Source organism: Lepidochelys olivacea, assembly GCF_965140295.1.
Source record: "Lepidochelys olivacea isolate rLepOli2 genome assembly, chromosome: 3".
NCBI classification, from domain to species: Eukaryota; Metazoa; Chordata; order Testudines; family Cheloniidae; genus Lepidochelys; species Lepidochelys olivacea.
The window spans coordinates 152,426,109-152,446,772 of record NC_140413.1 but is presented as its reverse complement, the minus strand read 5'-3'; positions in this window follow the sequence as shown (position 1 = coordinate 152,446,772).

Here is a 20,664-nt window from a genome sequence, read left to right as displayed (position 1 = left end):
TTTACCCCCATTCCACAGCCTAAGAGAGTTCAGTCTAAAGAGGATTTTCTTGCTATTCATTTTAAATGTCCTTTTTTCTCAGTCTTATCCCATTTTTCCTAGTTATCCTCCTTCACCGCCCCAGAATATTTCCAATCCCTCCTTCAAATCATAACCAACTGGGGGTGAGACTTACAACTAAGAGAGTTAGGCACCCATATCTCACTGAATTTCAATAAGAGTTGGGCACCTCACTCCTTTAGGCACTTTCAGAAATCCCACCTTGTGACTGTATTATGTCCTGCACGCCCATATTCCAAGTCACCATGCAGGCAGGCCAAGCTATTCATATTTAACGCTATTTTAATTTATTTTTGTAAATCATTCTCTTTCTCTCTCGCTCCTCTTTCTTGGTCTTTCTGAACTCCCTCCACGTGTCTTTCTAGTGACAAAGTGCCTGGAAGCGCTCTTCTAATATCACTAATGTAGATATGAGATAACACTGGACCAAATACCATCTACCTGTCTGGGTACGTCTGTGGCTCCCTCCACCAGCATAATACCTGAGCATCTCCCCTTAGCACCCCATTAGATCTCATCCCCCCCAACTCAACATATTGTCACTTATTAGTACTCTTAGTTGACAGTCCTTCAGACAGCTTTCAATGCAGATGAAGTCCATCATCATAGTTTAAAAGTCCCCTGCAAAATACCAAGCCTTTGGCCTTTGCAGCATTCGCTGCAAATCTGTGCTCTGGCCAAATGACATGGATGAATTTGTTCCCAGACAGAAGAGAAGAAGGCGGGGGAGGGAGAGTTTTGTAACAGTGAAAAACATCATCACCAGTGTGTCTAAGAAAACAGACTCCTCTACCAAAATCTGGAAGGTTATCTGTTCAAGGGTAAATAAAAAAAACAAAACCACTGTGCTGTCATCACTCTTGTCACAGCTGACTTGGGATATTCCATAATCTTCATTGGAAAATTACAGATGTTCTTTGCTTTTTTTTTTTTTTTAATTCCACGGAAAGGTCCTGGTGGATCTAACATGCTCGTCTTTGCCCAAATTATTGTACAGTTTCCGTTAGTGATTTCAACCTAGCGCGTCACTATTGTTATTCACCATCCCGAGGTGCCCTGTGTTTTGGGGGAAATAAAGGCCAGATTATTTATATTGTGATTAATGAAGTAGTTATGCTATATCTGTGCCCAGAGATGTCAATCAAGATTGGAGCCCCATTGTGCTAAGCACTTTACAAACACAAGCACTTCCTCAGAGAGCTCACTGTCTAAGAAGCATGACCTATGAAAGGTGGTCTGGAGAGGGTACAACCAAATATATGTAGGGTAGGGCTGCATTCACCAATATGCTCAGACTGCTTTGTGCTGCTCCAGAGATGTAAATCAGCCTTGAACCCAGTTTAATAGCCTGAGTGTACCATTGAATCTGCCCCCACCATTTTTGTGTATGTGTATTGAAGCTCCAGCAAGGGCTCTCAGCACCTCATTTCCGATTGCCTTCAAGTAAGTGTATTCAGCACTCCAGTCAGACTCCCGATCCTGGTTTCAAGTCAGGGTAAGCTTCACCAATGCAAAGCACAGCTTATTGCAGTGTACCCTGTCAATACTAGGGGTTTGCACTCTGCAGCTACACCAATCTCTCGTACTGATGACTGAAATCATGGCAAATTCTCAGAGTATTCAAGGCCTAAGATTTTAAAGTAACAACTGTATAAGGCCTTCATCTTGCCCTGACAAATGGGAGGGACAGATTTGATACTCTAAGCCCTGGTCTACACTAGGACTTTAGGTCGAATTTAGCAGCGTTAAATTGATGTAAACCTGCACCCATCCACACGGGCTCTTAAAATCGATTTCCTTACTCCACCACTGACAAGTGGATTAGCGCTTAAATCGGCCTTGCCGGCTCGAATTTGGGGTACTGTGGACACAATTCGACGGTACTGGCCTCCGGGAGCTATTCCAGAGTGCTCCATTGTGACCGCTCTGGACAGCACTCTCAACTCAGATGCACTGGCCAGGTAGACAGGAAAAGAACCGCGAACTTTTGAATCTCATTTCCTGTTTGGCCAGCGTGGCAAGCTGCAGGTGACCATGCAGAGCTCATCAGCAGAGGTGACCATGATGGAGTCCCAGAATCGCAAAAGAGCTCCAGCATGGACTGAACGGGAGGTACGGGATCTGATCGCTGTATGGGGAGAGGAATCCGTGCTATCAGAACTCTGTTCCAGTTTTCAAAATGCCAAAACCTTTGTCAAAATCTCCCAGGGCATGAAGGACAGAGGCCATAACAGGGACCCGAAGCAGTGCCGGGTGAAACTTAAGGAGCTGAGGCAAGCCTACCAGAAAACCAGAGAGGCGAATGGCCGCTCCGGGTCAGAGCCCCAAACATGCCGCTTCTATGATGAGCTGCATGCCATTTTAGGGGGTTCAGCCACCACTACCCCAGCCGTGTTGTTTGACTCCTTCAATGGAGATGGAGGCAACACGGAAGCAGGTTTTGAGGACGAAGAAGAAGATGATGAGGAGGTTGTAGATAGCTCACAGCAAGCAAGCGGAGAAACCGGTTTTCCCGACGGCCAGGAACTGTTTCTCACCCTGCACCTGGAGCCAGTACCCCCCGAACCCACCCAAGACTGCCTCCTGGACCCGGCAGATGGAGAAGGGACCTCCGGTGAGTGCACCTTTTAAAATACTATACGTGGTTTAAAAGCAAGCATGTGAAAGGATTACTTTGCCCTGGCATTTGCGGCTCTCCTGGATGTAATCCCAAAGCCTTTGCAAAAGGTTTCTGGGGAGGGCAGCCTTATTGCGTCCTCCATGGTAGGACACTTTACCACTCCAGGCCAGTAACACGTACTCGGGAATCATTGTACAACAAAGCATTGCAGTGTATGTTTGCTGGCGTTCAAACAACATCCGTTCTTTATCTCTCTGTGTTATCCTCAGGAGAGTGAGATATCATTCATGGTCACCTGGTTGAAATAGGGTGCTTTTCTTCAGGGGACACTCAGAGGAGCCCGTTCCTGCTGGGCTGTTTGCCTGTGGCTGAACAGAAATGTTCCCCGCTGTTAGCCACGGGGAGGGGGGAGGGTTGAGGAGGTAGCCACGCGGTGTGGGGGAGGCAAAATACGACCTTGTAACAAAAGCACATGTGCTATGTATGTAACGTTAACAGCAAGGTTTACCCTGAAAGAGTGTAGCCACTTTTTTATAAAATGTGTCTTTTTAAATAGCAAAAAGAAAAGGAGTACTTGTGGCACCTTAGAGACTAACCAATTTATTTGAGCATAAGCTTTCATGAGCTACAGCTCACTTCATCGGATGCATACTGTGGAAAGTGTAGAAGATCTTTTTATACACATAAAGCATGAAAAAATACCTCCTCCCACCCCACTCTCCTGCTGGTAATAGCTTATCTATCCTTACAATGTGTATGATAATCAAGGTGGCCAGGAGCACCTCGGACATGACGATGACAGCTACCAGTCCTATTGCACCGTCTGCTGCCAGAAGGCAATGGGTTGCTGCTGTTGTGTAGCAATGCAGTACCGCGTCTGCCAGCACCCAGGAGACATACAGTGACAGTGAGCTGAGCGGGCTCCATGCTTGCCGTGATATGGCGTCTGCACAGGTAACTCAGGAAAAAAGGTGCAAAACGATTGTCTGCCCTTGCTTTCACGGAGGGAGGGAGGGAACGGGGGCCTGACGATATGTACCCAGAACCACCCGCGACAATGTTTTAGCCCCATCAGGCATTGCGATCTCAACCCAGAATTCCAATGGGCAGCGGAGACTGCGGGAACTGTGGGATAGCTACCCACAGTGCAACACTCCGGAACTTGCCTCGGTACTGTGGAAGCACTCCGCCGAGTTAATGCACTTAGAGCATTTTCTGTGGGGACACACACACTCAAATATACAAAACCGATTTCTAAAAAACCGACTTCTATAAATTCGACCTAATTCCGTAGTGTAGACATACCCTAATAGGTCTTTCCCACCACTGAATGACTCAGCAGTTCAAATGGCTACGGTAACATCACTTGCAGTAGTAACACTGGCTACGTGTCAGGTGGTGCTAAGGCAAAAAATTGCCACACCTGCTGCCAAGCACTGTTTTATTTTTTAGAAATCCGGATGTTTCATATAAGTAATTCAAATCCCCCAGATCAAAAGGAAGTTGAACATCTAGGCAGACACCCCAGACTTGCTTCAGGTTGCTGTGGAAAAACACATAGGAAAAAGGTGTCGCAGGTGTCGCAATGGAGTTGTGTCCCTAACTTTGTTGTTTTATTTAGAGCTGCACTGAAATGCATATTTTAAATTAGAACCTTGAAGACAATGTTGATGATCTCTCATCCCTTGTAGTCCAAAGGATCCCAAAGTGTGATACAACAGCTCTTACAGCACAACTGAATTGCAGCCACCTCCAGGGAGGAAGGCAGCAGCCAGCTAGCAACACCGCACACCAGCGTGGGAAGCAATTTTGTCCAAAGAAACTGAATAAAAATGTCCTGAGATCTTTAACTCTGAGCAAACAGGGTTTCTTATTTGAGATCCCAGGTTTAAGGTCCTAATCTAAGTCCTCATTTGAGATACGAAGTCATGGATGGAATTTTTGTCTAGACATGAATGCCAAAGCCTATTTCCTTTTCAGAATTTGAGTTTAGGTACTTGGCGTTCTGTTTATCATGGTTTTCTGGTGTAGGAGACATTCCAGCAAAAAAGGAGATATGGCCAGAGTGTCTCTGTGCTCTGGCTATTCCTAGCCACCAGAATGATCCCTTGTGGTCATAGAGAGCTACGTGCAAGCAGAGCAGCCTTGAGGTTGCTGTAAGTTTGTGGCAGCACAAAGTCACCTTCTTCCATAGTCGCCCCCCCCCCCCACACACACGCACCTATTCTCTGTTCCTGCATGGGTGCTGTGGCTTCATTGGACCCTGTTTTTGCCTGCTTCCTGTACCCAAGTCTGTTCTTGATTCCTGCTCTGCCCCTGCCCCTGTTCTCATCATGCTCTGGCTCTGTGCCTGATCCTTGCCTTAACTTTGGTTCCTGCCCTTATGTCTCACTTCTGACTGTCAGTTACCTGTCTGGCTCTAACCCTTGGCTCTGGTAATTAGCAGTTGACTCTAGTGCTGACTCATGGCTTTGTTCCCCAACCTGGATGCCTGCTGTGCCCACTAGTCCAAACTGCCTATATCCCAGTCCATAACATTGCAGCACTGCCTGCCAGGCAACCTTGGGTGCTTCACAATGCTTTGCTGTTGTAGCTCCAACTTGGGCCATTCACAAACAGCCTGCAGGTCGCGCCCTGAGTGTCTGTGTATAGCTGCAGCCCTGGTCCAGCAGCTCTGACCTCAGCAGCCTGTCAGCAACACTCCAGTCACAATCTGGCTTCCACTAGCTTTGGTTACCACATTCAGGACTGGGAGTGTCCTGGGGTCACCCTGCATGTTCCCAAAAATGTGTGTTGTACAGTGTCCAGCCTGCTCCTGGACAGTTTGTTACTTTAACTGGAGTTACCATACAGTTCAGTTTAAACACAACACTGGATGAGTTTAGATTAAAAATAAAACAAGTTTATTAACAAAAGAAAATAGGATTTTAAGTGAATTCAAGTATAAGAAATAAAGTTAGAAATGTGGAAACATGCATCTAAAAGTTTATAACTCAATCTTGTAAAGTTCTGGTTCAAGGCCTTTGTTCAAGATGGCCTTTCTCACCTACAGTCTTCCAGCAAGGTGGTGACTGACACTTTCCTTGGTCAGGATCTCTCCCAGAGGTGGTGCTTTTGTCTTCCCAGGTGACAGAGAATTTAGGATTTTCTGCCCCTTTCCTTTATAGTCCAGTAAACCTTTGAAGTGGATTCTTCTGAAGATTACCCCTCAAAGCAAAGTTTATTCACACAGCCATGGAGTGTGGTGATGAAGGATGCTCCATGCTCTTTTTTTCCTCACCTGTGTTTCTTGAAATGCAAATTTGCTTTGTCTCCTACCCCTGCTGTCTCAAGGACCCTGTTTACGATTTATATGTAAATTGAGGTAAACACACATTCCTTTGTTTAGGACAGACCTGTTTAACAGCTTTTCCCGAGGCAGGGCTGCGTGGTTTTGAACATGTCCTAATAATACCATACAGGGGGATTTCATAACTGTGCATATAATGGTGATACATACATTTCACCATCAGATTCTTGACCAGTAAGTTATTAGGTTTCAAATGACACCTCACAAGGCAGAGTTTGGACAAAGATTATTACAACAGTGAACAGGGCAGAGGCCCAGGCACACCCTAATGCCCTGAGCTCCGGCTGGGAAGACTGCTCCTCCCTCCTCCCCCGCTGGAGGCTCGGAGGTGGGGGCGGGGGGGGTAGGAGGAGGAAGAGGAGGAGGCTGCAGCAGTTGCAGGCAGCGATGGCAGCAGAGCCCTGTTTACATTGCTGCTGCGCTGCTGGCCCCAGCGGCGTGGGGTGAGTGGAGTTGGCCCAGGGGCCCAGCTCCACCAATATTTGGGGCCCCTGGCCCACCTGCCGCCCTCCCCACGCCCCGTCTTGCTGCCCCCACGCACTTCCCCAGACCCTGGAGCAAAGTGTCCCTGCCTCTTCCATGCAGCTCCATGCCGCCTCCCTGCAGCAACTGCTGCCGCAGGGTCCTAGTGCCACCCCACATCTCCACTGCCAGGGCACACTGACTCTGAGCCTGCCCTTCCAACTCAGACCCTTCACTTTTCCGGCGGGACCCTCCACCAGCACAGGGCTCCCCCCTCCCTTCCACCCACAGTCACCGCTCCTGCCCTACGCTGGGCAAGGAGGCAGCCCCATCCCTCACCCCTAGTGAGGCTACAGTCAGGTCAACAGCAGGGGAGGAGGTGCACGCAGCACCCCCTGGCACCCACCACAGGGGAGGCGAGGGAGATTCCTGGACCTGAGAGGGGCCCTAGGAGCACATGCAGTGACAGTGGTGGGGGTGAGTGTGCTGCTGGGGGGGCAGGAAAGGGGGGCTCCTCCCCCAGAGCTCGCTGCTGCCGGCAGGGAAAGGGCTGGGGGCAGTCCTCCTCTCTGGCTCCTGTCCCGGAGCAGCCTGCCTGCACTCCAAACTCATCTCCAGCCCTGCCCCACTCCAGAGCCCACACCCCCAACCAGAGCTTTCACGCCACCACCGCACCCTCTACCCTAGCCCTGAGCCCCTCCAACACCCCAAACACCTTATTCCCAGTCCCAGCCAGAGCCCTCATCCCCCTGAACTCCAGCCCTCTGCCCCAGCCCTGAGCCCCCTCCAATACCACAAACCCCTCATCTCCAGCCCCAGACAGAGCCCTCACCCCCCACACTCCTACTCTCGCCCTGAGCCCCTCCCACACTCAAACCCCTCATCTGCAGCCACACCTCTCAGCCCTCACCCCACATCCCCACCTCTGCACCCCCTCCCATCACCAAACTCCCTCCCAGAGCCTGCACCCCAATCCCCTGCCCCAGCCTAGGGCCTGCACTCCATACCTCCCCCACCCAAACGCCCTCCCAGATCCTTGGGCACGTGGAGGACAGAGTTTGTTGGGGCGGAGTTTGAGCAGGGGCAGGTTCTGGGCACCACCAACATTTCTACAAACCTGCCACCCCTGGTGACAGGGTCCCTGCCGCCCGCCTGTGCAGGGTGTATTTGTTGCCTGTACAAACTTCCCCAACAGCTGCACAAAGTTGTTGTAATTGTGTCACACAGCAAACCCCACCCTGCTACCGTAACCCCCCCTGGCCACCCGGAGCCACCCAGCCAATCGCCGCCTCCTCAGCGCTACACGTGACCTTTGTTACATCAGTCACAGCGCTCTTCCACCGCTGCGCTCCAGCTTGGTTGGCACTCTGTGTGCCCGCCCCGTAAGTGCCATCACATCATTGGTCAAGGGGATGTCCAGGGGGTGTGTCATAACCATACAGCTAAGGGTAGCCTAGAATCCCTCCTTACCTGTAAGGGGTTAAGAAGCTCAAATAACCTGGTTGACACCTGACCAAAGGGACCAATGGAGAAAGAAGATACTTTCAAATCTTGGGGAAGGCTTTGTGGTGTGTTCTCTGGGGAAAGCAGAGAAGCACCATATAAAAAAAAACCTCCTTCTCCTATAAACCATCCTGTACAAGTCTCTGATATTGCAAAAAGGGTAAGTAAATAAGGCAAGGCACATTAGATTACCTTCTGTTTTCAACTTGTGAATTTTCCCTTTGCTAGAGGGAGGTTTATCCTGGTTTTTTGTAACTTTAAAGTTTTGCCTAGAGGGGAATCCTCTGTGTTTTGAATCTGATTACCCTGTACAGTATTTACCATCCTGATTTTTCAGAGGTGAAACCTTTTATTCAAATAAAATCCTTCTTTTAAGAACCTGACTGATTTTTTCCATTGTTCCAAGACCAAGGTTTGGGTCTTTGAACATTTTGTAACCAATTGGTTAGCATATTATTCTCAAGCCTCCCCAGGAAAGGGGGTGTAAGGGCTTGGGGGGATTGCTGGGGGAAGAGGAACTCCAAATGGTCCTTTTCCCTGGTTCTTTGTTAAAATCACTTGGTGGTGGCAGTGTTACTTAAACCCAAGGTACAAGGGAGAATTTATGCCTGGGGAGTTTTTAACCTAAGCTGGTAGAATAAACTTAGGGGGTCTTTCATGCGGGTCCCCACGTCTGTACCCTAGAGTTCAGAGTGGGGAGGGAACCCTGACAGGGTGGGATTTGGTGGGGACTCTGTTCTGAGCGGCGCTGTGGTAAGGGGGCTGGGCAGGTTGGATACAGGCCAGAGGGTCTCGGGGGCAGACAGGGAACAGGGGTGTTGGATAGGGCGTGGGAGTCCCAGGGGGCCTGTCAGCGGGCAGGGGTGTGGCTAGGGGGTGGGGCAGTTGGGACGGGGGGGTTGGATAGTTGGTGGAGTCCTGGGGGGTGATTATGGGGTCTCTGGAGGAGGTTATCAGGGGATAAGGAGCCAGGGGGAGGGGGTTGGATGGGTCAGGGGTTCTGGGGGGAGCCTGTGGGGGGGGTGTTGAGAGGGGTCGGGGCAGGGCAGGGAGCAGGGGGAGTTGGATGCGTCGAGAGTTCTGGGGGTCCTTTCAGGGGACAGGGAGCAGTTGGATAGGTGTGGGAGACCCAGGGGTCTGTCTGAGGGTGGAGATGTGGATAAGGGTCGGGGCAGTCAGGGGACAGGTAGGGGGTAGGGTCCTAGGGAGGCAGTTACGCGGGGGGGGTCTCAGGAAGGGGCAGTCAGGGGACAAGGAGCAGGGAGACATAGCTGGGGGTGGAGTCCTGGGGGGTAGTTAGGGCAGGGTCCCAGGAAGGGACAGTCAGGGGACAAGGAGCAGGAGGGGTTGGAGGTTTTGAGGGGGGCAGTCAGGGGGCGGAAAGTGGGAGGGAGTGGATGGGGTGGGGCTAGGGCGGGGCTCCCTGGGTGCACACCCTAATGTAATGTGTTGCGCACGCCTGTGGAACAGGGTGTGAATACGGTGTGCCTTCAGTCCCAGGGCCATATCAGAACCTTAGATGGGTGGAAGAGTCGTTCTGGTGAACTAGGAGTGAAGTACCCCAAATATTTTAACAGACATAGAACTGTTGCCAAGGCACAGTGGGCTAAATTCATCTTTGGTGTAATTCCACTGAGTACACTCACTGTAGCTACACTACACGTTAATCTGGCTAGGCATAATGGAGTTAGCTGCCAGCATCCAGTTCAAACAGTTGTGCTGGTCCATCATGCCACATGACTCAAATGGAAAACAGAGGGTAGTGGTGTTCGGCACTATGCGGCTAGGTAAGCAACTTTGTCTATCCACATCCTTCTATACTGTTTGCTCATCAGTCAAAGGGGAGCTGTCAGACTGCACCAATTGGCGCTGAGTCTTGTGGCCTTGCCCTCCCGTATCAAATGCTCAGCAATGCCAAGCTGATTAAGCAGGAGAATCTGAGGTTACTGACCTTACACCTGTTTGAGACAAGAACAGCATTGTATGATGTGTTGAGTTGCTCTCTCTAACAGACACACCTGCTGACCCCAAGTCAGTAACAAGAGGTCCGCTCATTACCAGTCATAAGATTTGTTTTATTTAGAGCACATTTTTAAACTTTAGAGTTGCCACCTCTGTAGTACCAGAAAAGGGAGACATCTGGGATGATCCTGAACCCACAAAACTGGCCAACTGCCAGTGCAGACTGAGCACCCTTTCAGATTTCCCAGGACAGATACCTCAGAAAAAGGGACGATCCTGGGAAAACATGGAGAGGCAGCAACCCTACTCCCTGTAGTGTTCTGGAAGTTCTTGTGAGTGAGAAATGTTTCTCATCAGGCATATGCTGGGTATTATTTGAAATTATACGCACAGGATAATTAGACACAGAGGGTTGGATTCGCAAAGATATGTAGGCACCTAACACCCATTGATTTCTCTTTGCAAATCCCACCCAAATTTACACACCATATCAAATGCAATTCATATCATGTATGGGGGAGACAGTGAAGTCCAGCAGATGGAACACAGGACTGTGTGCTAGGAATCCCTGTTTTTCAGTACCAGCTCTGCAATTGACTCAGGCCTTATCTTCACCAGAAAGGGTTTGCCAGTCTACAATATCAGCTACCCTCCTAGTGCAGGCCCTGTTTATACAGCAACAGAATGTTTTTGCCAGGATAGTTTGTAACAGGTCTCTAAACAAAGTAAGCTATACTACATCTACATGAGAGTTTTGTGGGCATAGCAATGTTGCTTAGGGGTGTGATTTTTTTTTTCATATTACTAACTGATGTAGCTATGCCTGTAACACTTTTAAGACTAGCCCAGACCTCAGTTTATGGCCTTGGGCAAGTCCCTTAACCTCTGTGTCTCAACTTCTCATTATGTAAAATGGAGTTAATTCTTACTTCTCTACCTAATGGTGGAGTTCTAGGGATTCATTAGTTAAGTGTTTGGGGGGTGGTGGTGGTCAGAGATCTCTAAAACACTATATAAGGGCTGCTGAGTATTATTAGCAGGACATAAGAATGGCCATACTGGGTCAGACCAAAGGTCCATCCAGCCCAGCATCCTGTCTACCGACAATAGCCAATGCCAGGTGCCCCAGAGGGAGTGAACCTAACAGGTAATGGTCTAGTGATCTCTCTCCTGCCATCCATCTCCACCCTCTGACAAACAGGGGCTAGGGACACTATTCCTATAAACCATAAACTCCCACACAATCAATTAAACAGGGTATTGTCCCCTATTAGTTACAGTAGCCAACCATCTGCTGAGAAGAAACAGAGACATTTGCATGGCTGCCAGTGTCTGAGATGGTAATCTAGTTTCCACCTGTTTCAATGCTGTAAAAATAAGAGTGCACCAGAAACTTCAGCAGACAGCTGATGTTAAGGTCTATCTAGCCTACATATGCATAGATAGGGAGTCCTAAAGATTGGTACAAAACAGTACCAGTGGCAAATAATGCATAAACAAACCTCTAGAATTATCAGTGACCAAGCAGGGATCTAGACAGAATCATATTCAGCTTTTGCTCACACTTGTCCATCAGCAGAGCTTTTATTGGTCCTGGAAATATTAAAAATCTCACTTTCATTTTATTATTTTTACCAGTTATGTTGTTTTTCTTTCTACATCAGTGGAAATATACCAGTCATTTTCGCTTTTGTTTTAGGTCACTGTCATGTTTTGGTTTTCAGGCACTTACCCAATGCCACAATGTTTAGTTTGCAAATGCTCCAGGGAAGGCTTCAATCCAAGCCAATTATTTTCTTTACAAAATGTTAAAAGCTCAAAAGCAATATTTTAATAATAAGTGTTGTAAAACTTTCTTTTGGCCCACCCCAAAATGCAAACTTCAGGTCTCAGCTACGTTTAACATATTAAAACTCTTTCCTACCACTTTTAACCCAGAACACTTTGATGTTTTTTTCTGTTTGGTTTCTACTGACTTGGGAATTTTTGAACTAAATTACACTAACCCAATCCTCTAGGCATCAGCAGACAACATGGAGCTCATCTGATACTGTTATCACTTCTCTCAATTGCCTTGCAACTTGGAGTGCTGTCCTTTTGAAGTGACTTACATTCTTGAGATGATATCAGCAGGGACTAGTTTAAATCCTGCATTGACTATAAACAAAGCCTAAGTTTAAGAAAAAAGCAGGAAGTCAAACATCAGTGTAACCATTTCCCCATTTAAAAACTCTTAAACAAGCCAGATCTATCTGTGAGGCAGTTCACAGGTGGAATTTGCATACTCTGAAAAAGGGTCTAAAGATTAACATAGGAAAATGATCTTAAACATACAAGCCAGATCCTCAGTTGGTGTGAAATTGAAGTGAACAGGCCAGATCCTTAAGTGGTGTAAATTGCTCTAATGAAGGCTGCACCTACACTGTCATATTACTAAAAAAAGAAGAAGAGGAGGACTTGTGGCACCTTAGAGACTAACCAATTTATTTGAGCTTAAGCTTTCGTGAGCTACAGCTCACTGCATCCGATGAAGTGAGCTGTACTCATGAAAGCTTATGCTCAAATAAATTGGTTAGTCTCTAAGGTGCCACAAGTACTCCTTTTCTTATTACCCAAATAATGATTCACCCATGCTATTGTACAGCTGAGCTGTGATTTTGGAAACTTAAAGATGGTTGATTGTTGCTTGTGGGTGGAATGGGTTTTCTGTGTGCTTTGTGGAAAGTTTTGCCACTGGTTTTTTTTTTTTTTAAATGTGGGCTTATCTTACAGGGAAAAACCCTCAGTGAGGACAAGAAGGCCTTTGAATTTTTCTGTATAGATACGGAAGATGCATTGATGATGGTTCCATGATATGGTAGCGGATATGCATCCGATGAAGTGAGCTGTAGCTCACGAAAGCTCATGCTCAAATAAATTGCTTAGTCTCTAAGGTGCCACAAGTCCTCCTTTTCTTTTTGCGAATACAGACTAACACGGCTGTTACTCTGAAGACTGTCAGAGCAGAGTCAAGCGGCCTTAGTGTAGGTGAGAATCAGCCCCAAGGTGTGAATCTAAACTGATGTGTTTAAACCCTTGCAAACAATCTGGTTTGGGGTTAAGAGTGACTTTTTTGGTTTAATGTAAGTTGGTGGGTGAGTGAACAGGCTGATGAACAGAGGGGTGGGAGGCCAGTTGAGTGAATAGGTGGCTACTTGGGCAGGGGGATGAGTGAGCTGGTGGAAGAGGCAAGGAGCATGCAGACAGCTGTACAACATTCACTGCATTTACATTTAAGTGAACGACTTACAGGGCTGCACTGGAGACTACCAAAGCCCAAAGAACAGTGATTCTCAAACTTTTGTACTGGTGACCTTTTTCACATAGTAAGCCTTTGAGTGCGACCCCCCTTATGAATTAAAAACAAAACTTTTTTATATATTTAACACCATTATAAATACTGGAGGCAAAGTGGGCTTTGGAGGCTGACAGCTTGCAACGCCCCACATAATAACCTCATGACCCCCTGAGGGGTCCCAACCCCCAGTTTGAGAACCCCTGCCATAGAACCTATGACAGATATGCAGGGATACAAAGGACCCACTGGATGGGGGGCACCTGAAACTTTAGACTCCTCCCTCTCAACTTACTGACACTTTTTCCCCTTTACCTGGTGGATACAGGCCCCCTCCCTATAATTGTGGTTGGCGGAAATCCCTGTTAAAAACCTCCAACCCCTAGCATAAATTCTATTTTGCAAGGGCAGACCCTCCTCTCTCCTCAGGATGGGTACTCCCAGCCAAAGAGTCAGCACCACAACACCCCTTTCCTGGCTGAAGCCATGATGCATCCAGTTCTCCCACATCCTGTACCTCCTGAACAGGAGCAGGATGCTTTGCCTTGTGTGAAGCCATCAGCTGTACAGCCATCAGAAGCAGGTGAAGCCAGGACTATGGCAGAGCTCATTAAAGTTCATTTGGCAGTGGCTAGGTCTGGTTCACTCTGACCTCTTGAAGGCTTTAGAAGTTAACTGAGTGGGGAAGGAAAAGGCTGACAGCATTGTCCAGCTGAAGACAAAAGCCAGTGACATTCCTGGATCCCCTTTGAATAGTTCCCATAGTAAATGCCATAAACATACCTCTCATTCCTCGTCACCTAGTTCATCACTGTCAGATTCGGGCTTGCTGTTATCCCATTTTCTTATTGTTCCTGGCCTCAGGGATTCCAAAGCGTGAGAAATGAGGGACAGAAAACACTGTTCATTGGAACAGTAGGTAGGGAAGAGGTTGTTCATCATTTTCAAAATCACTTTCCGTTCTCTCGCTTTAAACTCCCCAGGCCCATGGCCACTAAAGATACTTTGTTAATGAAGAGGCACTCCATCACCTGCAGTTCTTTGTGAAAGCCTGGGAGGAGGATTAAGTACAGCCCTTAGAAGAATCCCAATGGCAGAGCATATTATGTTATGGTAAAAGTGCTTTTGTGGATCTCAGGCTGCACTTGATACAAAAGAGTTGATTCAGCATGTATTGGACACCACAGAAGTTAAACACGGTGGCAGCTTTATCCTCTGGTGTGTGTTGGTGCTGGATGGAACAAAGGAAAAAGGACCCTGGTGCACATGCTATGAGACTGTCCAACAGTCAGGCAGCTGTAGAAAGAAGTGGCCACAAAAATTAAAACAGGGCTCAGCTGCAGCAACCAAAACCTCAGCTGAAAATTATGCCCTTGGTTACCTGGGCTTAATGCCACCACAGAGACTTTGTATCTTGAGAGCTGCAGTGATCACCAAGTGCCTGGTTTTACAAAACTGGAGGAGTAGGCCTCTACCCAGAATAGAACAGCGGTATCTGGACCTAGTAGTATTTGGCGTTAACAGCAGAGGCGCCGACTTTGTAATTTCCTCAGGGATCCTTGACCCTCACTCCGCCCCAGGTCCTACCCCCACTCCACCCCTTCCCCCAAGCTCCCGCCCCACCTCTTCCTGCCCCCACTCCACCCGTCCCCCACAGCACCTCCCGCACATTGCCGAACAACTGGTCACTGGTGGGTAGGAGACACTGGGAGGGGGAGGAGCTGATTGGTGGGGCTGCCAGTGGGTGCTGAACACCCACTATTTTTTTCTGTGGGTGCTCCAGCCCTAGAGCACCCAAGGAGTTGGTGCCTCTGGACAGTCACAGAATGAGTAGCTCATTACCATAGCGAGCAATTATATGAATTTGAAAAAATTTGGAGCCCATTTCTAGATGCGTTTGGATAAAAATGGTGAGATGGCTCAAAGAATGCCAGACTTCCATTCCACTAACCCCACCTCTTCCCTCCCTGTCTCTGCTTTCCCTATTCATGTACACTGTCTCCTATTTTATCACCCGGGATCCTAGAAATCCATTTGCCATGGGAAAAATGTGGAATTTGCCTCTTTACAGCGTTTTAGCTTTTACAGTTTGTGAAAAAATAAAAACATATAATAACTATTGACTACGTTTCACTGAAAATATCCGTGTCACTTATTCCATGTGCGCAAACCCCCCTGCCCCCCACACCCTTTGTGGTTGATTTTTGAATGCGCTTTAAATTTACATAGCTAAACATACTCCATTAAACTGCTGCTGGTGTACAGAGGTTACTCAACGACCTATATGGGATTCGTGTTTTAATGCATCTCAAATTTCACTTCAGCCTCAGAAAGTGAGTAATGTTCATATAAAAGCAATTTTTTTCTTTTTTGTGCATTTAAAAAAACCAGTTTTCTGAAAATATAGTATACAGGTGGAATTATCTGGTATATGTAAGAAACACAAATTGCAGTTCTATTTTTTTTTTTTTTTTTAGTATAATGACTGATGGCAGAGGCAGGGGTTGAGCAGTGACTCAGGGGTTGAGCACCCCCCGGCACACTGGAAAGCTGGTGCCTGTAGATCCAGCCCGGAGTAGGTCCCTATACAAGGAGCGGCATATTAACTTCTGAAGAGCCACATGTGGCTCTGGAGCCATAGGTTGGCCACCCCTGGATTAGACAATTGGCAACCCTAACTAGGAAATAGGAATTACTGCAGGGGGCTGGAAGTGCTGTGAAGGCAGCACGTTTAGTGACCGCGGACTAAGGTGAGCAGCTCACCACTACTGAGCAAACCCTCTGGCCAGTAAAGATGCAGCACTGGTGTGCTGCGTCAGTGCAAGGGAATCCCATCTAGTTCTCCTGGCCTGAAAGAATTATGGCTGCTTTAGAGGGGGAGCCTTAAAGGCAGATGGGAGAAATGGAGGGGAATTTCCTACACTATAGTCCCCTGCCGTCTTGGGATGGAGAGGGATTAAAAAACCAGTCCCAGCCTGAATCCTAGATGAACAGGCCCTTCTCCTCTCCGCTTCTTGGGTGACATTACCTGAGATTGTGGGTCCCAGATTGGGAACTGTGCTATAGTACTGACTCAGTTACTTGTATCCTGTAGGGAAAGACTAGGGGTGCTGGACAAACCAAAATGCTGGTCATGGTAGCACCTCAGACACCATACTGATGTGAGAGGCCTGGGAGACAACTCCCCACATGGTCCTAACCTTGGTCTTCCAAACTGTTCATCACAATAAGCACTCCAGGTGCCAAAGTAATGTGAAGATCCCTCCGGTGTCCAGTGATCACACAGGCCCAGAGCCTCAAAGATATTTAGCAAAAAGAAAAGGCGTACTAGTGGCACCTTAGAGACTAACCAATTTATTTGAGCATAAGCTTTCATGAGCTACAGCTCACTTCATTGGATGCATTCAGTGGAAAATACAGTGGGGAGATTTATATACATATAGAACATGGAACAATGGGTGTTACCATACACACTGTAACCAGAGTGATCACTTAAGATGAGCTATTACCAGCAGGAGAGCGGGGTGGCGGGGAGGGGAAAGAAAACCTTTGTAGTGATAATCAAGGTGGGCCATTTCCAGCAGTTAACAGGAACGTCTGAGGAGCAGTGGAGGGGGGGCGCGCGGGGGATAAACATGGGGAAATATTTTTACTTTGTGTAATGACCCATCCGCTCCCAGTCTCTATTCAAGCCTAAGTTAATTGTATCCAGTTTGCAAATTAATTCCAATTCAGCAGTCTCTAGTTGGAGTCTGTTTTTGAAGTCTTTTTGTTGTAATATTGCAACCTTTAGGTCTGTAATCGAGTGACCAGAGAGATTGAAGTGTTCTCCAACTGGTTTATGAATGTTATAATTCTTGACATCTGATTTGTGTCCTTTTATTCTTTTATGTAGAGACTGTCCAGTTTGACCAATGTACATGGCAGAGGGGCATTGCTGGCACACGATGGCATATATCACATTGGTAGATGTGCAGGTGAACGAGCCTCTGATAGTGTGGCTGATGTGATTAAGCCCTATGATGGTGTTCCCTGAATAGATATGTGGACACAGTTGGCAACGGGCTTTGTTGCAAGGATAGGTTCGTGGGTTTGTGGCTCTGTTGTGTGGTGTGTGGTTTCTGGTGAGTATTTATGGTGAGAATACCTAAAGATATTTAGGTTCCTAACTTCCAGGACTGGGGCCACAGTACTGCAATGACTTACCAGAACCCTGCCCAGACTTTGTCTGGGAAACTCAGCCTCCCACCCCTGCAATACCCCAATTACAAACTGAGATTCTTTCAAGAGGATCCCAACCTGTCCTATGCACCCTGCTGGTCATAGAAGCACTGCTGGCATTGAATCAGTGTGGGAGGAGCATCACTTCCCAGAGACTTTCATCAAAACAAGACTCATCACACAGTGAATTATTTTCTACCTTGTGACCCTTATTTTTGTTTATCTGACTCGACAGAATGTCTCTTTGAAGTTAATTTTTTAATCATTAACTAACTCTCTGGCTGATTCCATTCACTTGGTATTTTTAATTATGTCACTGGACTGGAAAATACTCTCTTGCATTTTTCAGAATTGCTGCCAGGAGGTTGGGCCTGTTCTGTTTGACCTAGCTGATTATTGAAGGGTTTGGGCCTATATGCTGCTCAGTTAGGAGTCAAGCTTTGGGAAGTTGAGTGTTGAGATTATTGTAGAATGATGAAATCATTCAGGTACTGTCTTCTCCATAACTCAGTCAAAGTCCCTTTAACTAAAGGCAACACCTTGTGGTTTCCCTAGCACCATAAATGGAGTCCTAAATAATTCAAGCTACTTTGCATATTAATCTGAGTAATGTTGTGCTCCACCAAGAAAACAAATTTCTATTATTGAGACAAGGGTTGGAGGGATGACTCACTGATGATCTGGGGAATCTGACTACATACAATTTATGTTGTTGTTGTTAAATTGTTGGATCATGGAATGTCTCTCTGTGGATGTGGAATCTAGCATTTGATGACCAGGGCTATAGCACATCTCTGCTAGACCAGATATAGGTCAGCTGGTGTACCTTAAATGGTTACCTATTCAGGTGAAAGCATGTTGGGACAATAGGCTGGGTGAGGCCTAAGGAAACCAGTTGGATCAACTTTCTCTGCAGGGGGCTGCAAAAGCGGGGAATGGAAAATTTCTAGCAGTAGCACAAAGAAACAAAAGTATTGATGCTAGCCTTGAAAAATCACAGGGAAAAGTTCACAGAGCCACACAGGAAACTTTGGATGAGACAGGGGAAGAAACAGGCAGGTTTGTGCCGCCAGGGGGCCTGATTTAACTCCAGGACTAGCCAAGGTCAGAGAAAGCTAGTTGGCCTACAGAAGCTCCATGTTTAGGAAGAGGAATCATGAACTGTAGGAGAAGGATCCTGGATCCCTCAGAGGACTCTGTCCAAGCCCAATGAACTCTCCAGAGGAGTGAGGAACCTGAGGCAGGGAAAAAGCAGGGAGGTATGTTTATTACTTTGTCTAGATCTGTCTATCGCTCATGCTGCTAAGTAAACAGTAATGGTGTTTAGGATCCTGTGCAAAGTCTGTCTCTCTCAGTGCCTCTGAAAAGTTAACCTATGACTCCTAATCATCCACATGGTTGGAGTTCTGGGGGAGGGTGAACTAGTCCCAGGAGATAGGCTGTAGGATCCCAAGGCCCCAGCTCTCAGAAGGGGGTACTAGAGAGAGGATCTGTACCCCAAGAGTGAGCCCAGAGACCCCCCCAACCAAGAATGGAGTTCAGACTCCAGAGGCTTTACAAGCACATTTGGCCCAGAGAAGTAGGCTCCAAACACCTCAGTCTGTGGAGTGTCCAGCCAGAGGGAGAGCTCTACCACAGCTCTGTTTGTGTGACAATCATTCTTTTCAAGGTAATTTGCCCTGGATTATAGTTTAACCGATATCCTGAGTACTTGAACGAGGTCCAGGGAGTTAAGAAAATAAGTGATGTTTCCTCATTCCTTTCCAGGTCTTATTCAGGAAGTTCCCTGGTGGTGTTGGTTTTGTTTGTGTTCTCTGCAGAGAATTCAATCCTCATAGCTTCTATGATGCTAACACCTGTCACAAGCATAGAAGATTTGTGCAAAAAGGGGAAGATGCATAAATGGACTCACTTGCAAAGGACAAGTTGGGTTCTTGACAGATGGTTCCATCTTCCCAGGTATAACCAGCAAATTAACTCTTTGGTGTGGAGAGGCGGTACTCTCCAGCTGTGTTCGTTACTTGTGAAACTGGATGTCCCATGGCCACTGATACCACTGCATTGATTAAGGGAGTATAGTTCCTTAGTCTGGGTCTTAAGGGTTTGTAACTAGGCTACATCTATACTCTGAGGTAGGAGTGTGATTTCCTGCCTCGTGTACACACACTTATGGTAACTCGATGAGAGCTGCCTCAAGTATAAATAGTGGCATAGCCATAGTAACAGAGATGGCACAGCTGAGCCATGCTGGGTACAGCTTGAGCTACAGTTCTGAGTAGCTCATTAAGTTCAGGGGGGCATCAGGACTTATGCCTGGTCTACACTTAAAATTTAGATCAACATAGCTTTTTTTTAAAATAGCTACTTTGTAGCTAAGCTGACCTTACCCCTGGTGTGGACACTGCCAGGTCAATGGAAGAACGCTTCTGTCAACCTAGCTACTGCCGCTGGGAGAGGTGGATTACCCACAGTGACTGTCACTGCAGTACAGCCCCTTCTGTCACTGTAGGAAGCATCTACACTACAGCAGCTTGGCTACAGCTCTGTAGCACCCATAGTATAGATGTGGCCTTAGGCATCTATGCACATGCCCACTGGCAAAAACATCGGCACCAATGGGGTTAGGCAGCAGCAGAGGGGCAGTTTTGAAAATGTCAGGGGTGTCTAAATAGTGGATTTAGGAACTTAGAGGCAGCTAGGCACCTAAATACCTTAAGTCATTTATGAAAATGGGACATAGTCTCCTAAGTCATTTAGGTGTTTTTGAAAATTGTACCCTTTGTGCCTTACCCAGGAACCCTCCCATATCTCTTCACACCTCAGTATATTTCCACTGCACAAATAAATTGGTCACATGTACATGTGCAGTGCAGCCTTCCTTAGCCCCATACAAAGTGTACTTGTGTGGCATGAGATTTTCACAGTGCCATAATTAGCTTGAATGTAAACTAAATTACATTGCAAAGCTCTTAAGTCAGATAGCCTCAAGGAGGGCTAGCACCCTGCTAAACTTCAACTATCTACCCCCAAACATTTCAGTTACTGAGCTGATCCCCAAAAAGTTTGCCACTAAAGATTTTGTTTATTATAGGACGTTTTTCTGGTTTCCAGTCTTACCTTTTTTGCTCATATTTTCAAAAAAATAGGTTACTT